Source organism: Vanessa tameamea, chromosome Z (assembly GCF_037043105.1).
Source record: "Vanessa tameamea isolate UH-Manoa-2023 chromosome Z, ilVanTame1 primary haplotype, whole genome shotgun sequence".
Taxonomy (NCBI): domain Eukaryota; kingdom Metazoa; phylum Arthropoda; class Insecta; order Lepidoptera; family Nymphalidae; genus Vanessa; species Vanessa tameamea.
Window position 1 is genome coordinate 5,160,142 of NC_087341.1, and position 2,640 is coordinate 5,162,781.

The following is a 2,640-nucleotide window of genomic DNA, read 5'->3' on the forward strand; positions in this document are numbered from 1 at the left end:
TTTTAATTAAGAAATGAGTGAGGCAGTTTGATTAGGTATTTAAATGCAATAGACACACGTATTTATTATTAGGTAAATGTAACTTTGTAAGACTATAGTCATTTCTGTTGGTGATCTTAAGAATGAATCTTATATATTAATAGCGTTAGCTGATTTTTGTCCCAGAGCCTTTTTTTATATTTTATATAAGATTGCTTTGTATGGAGCCATCCATATAAAAAAAAATCGGTTATAGTCTCATTTTGAAGAGCTCCAGCCGTAGATATGCAGAAAATTAAAGAGGATTCTTGATTACAATTTACTAAATTGTTACAATTTAACAAATAATTGATTTTAGAGAGCGGAAAGAATTTACTGGCCGGTTAGAGAGCTGTACTACAGCTGTATAAGAATAAAAAAACTATAAACTTAAACAAAATTAAATTGTTTTTGACAGACTCCAGTTCTAACTGAACTAATGTGTACTATTTTGACGCCAAATTTAGATGAGTGATGATGCTTGCAGTTTACAATAAAATTAAATCAAAACAAAACCTGTCTTAGAAATCAAAATTAATAAAAAACACTTTTGAATAAACGCGAAGTTTCGTGGGAGACCCACTAATTAATAATAAACACTCTGTCCTACCGCTGAGCTAGGGTCTCAAATGTTTTTAGTGATATCAATGTTTATTCTCAGACCGAGCACGCGATGAATTATAAATACAAATTATCCACATGAAAATTTTGTGATGCTTGTCCGGATTTGAACCAGCAATCTTCGGTTAACATTCACTTTATCTAAGCAATGGAACATCACGGCTCTAACTGTAACATCTTAATATAAATTACCTATCAAGTAATTTTAAGTATATTTTGTGTATTCATAAAATAGAGTTTTGTCTGTTTAACACACAGGCATAGTTCAAGCATATTGCAGGTAGGTGCTAAATAAGAAAATGCAAAAGAAATGCCGACATTAATTTTATTTATTACTTAGATTATTTATATGAGTACCTACCTAGTGTCTAAATAAGACAGATATTATACATAGAGCTCAATTCGTCTAAAGATATACTGTTAAGATGATGGCTTAATATTATCGATTATAATTACATAAGGTTAAGATGGGATTAGCATTTGAGATAATATAAAAGGGAAAAAATATATTATATGTGTTGAACTACATATAATATATTAATCATAAGCTATACGTTGTGCATAATTAATATAACATAAGCAAACTGCGTATAGGTAATATGTAAATATATGTCATGTCATAATTTCAACCACATATGCCTCCATTTACTTAGTGCTAGGGCTTTGTGCAAGCCCATCTGGGTAGGTACCACACGCTCATCTGATAATCTACTCCCAAATATCAGTGCTCAGTATTGTATATATTAGCTAGAGTAATTACTGGCACTAGGGTCATATTATCTTAGTATCTACCCAAGACATGTAAGGAATGGTTAATATTTTAGCGCCATTGTCCTTAGACGGTGGTAACCACATACCATCAGGTGGCTCATTTGTCCGTCCGCCTACCTAGATATATCATAAAATTAAAATAAATAAATTTGTAATAAAGATCAGAAGATAATGCGGTTTGGTGGATACATTTTTCAGAATTTCAATCGACGAATTGCACTTAACTCAAATTAAGCATCAGATAAGTCAGTGTCCCTTGCCTGGATTTGAACTCGTATTCTTCGGTTAAAAACCATATGTTCTATCCACTGACTAACTTAGACATACTCAATTTTAAATTATCTATCCATCTGTATTTGATTAGGTACCTAATGCTATTTTTACGAAATAAATCTCCGAGGAAAATATATTTAAAAAAATAATAATAGGTAGGTAGGTATCTGGTTATTTTATATACTAATTATATTTTTGAAGACATACATTTTTAAGAGCTTTATACCTAATGTTCAAGTATTATTTATTTTATTATTTTTAAAAATAGATTTTATGTAAAATTATAGTACCAACTTACCTATAATTAAGCATCGATATTTGTTATAATTTTTTGTTTAAGAATTTAAAAATATATAGGTATTAACGTTTAAAAAATGCCAATTTAGGTTTTTTTTACTAAATTAGGTAGGTAGCTAGTATGTAGTTACTACGTAGATATTTTTAGTAGATACTATAAATATCTACGTAGTACAAAGACATAAAAAAACAAAAAAATATGTACATCGACATCAACGTTACACGAAGCATCTAAATTCATTTTCAAAGTTTACCTTTAAGGGTAAGTATTAATCGATGTTCAACCGCATCGGAGGTGATGTATTTATCTTAGTTCCACGCCAGAATATCACAGTAAATTTCATCAAAACATAGTATTTCTCAGCGCAATTTTAAACTCTACGCTAGTGAATTTAGATTCAAAAAACGCATCATCACATTTGCGCGTTACGTCCTTATTGTCTCTACAGTGTGACAAAACAAAAAATAGATCTAAGCGACTATAATCAATTCATCTCGCTTGCTATAAACGGGGTTTTGTGGTATAGAAAGAGATAAGAACAACGACGAACATTTCGAATGCCAAACCGCATTCGGTTAGTTGAGGCGTGCGATTGGCGAATTCGGTGGTGGAGGCGTGGCAACGTCGCAGCATCGCTTCGCCCCTTCAGATGTCTGCCG

At 31.3% G+C, this 2,640-nt stretch overlaps 1 protein-coding gene across 1 annotated transcript in view; it reads right to left on the minus strand.

Moving 5' to 3' along the window:
* Positions 1 to 2,640, minus strand: part of LOC113404244 (protein phosphatase 1 regulatory subunit 12A) — a 538,461-nt gene that overhangs the window by 207,403 nt on the left and 328,418 nt on the right. The window lies entirely within an intron of this gene.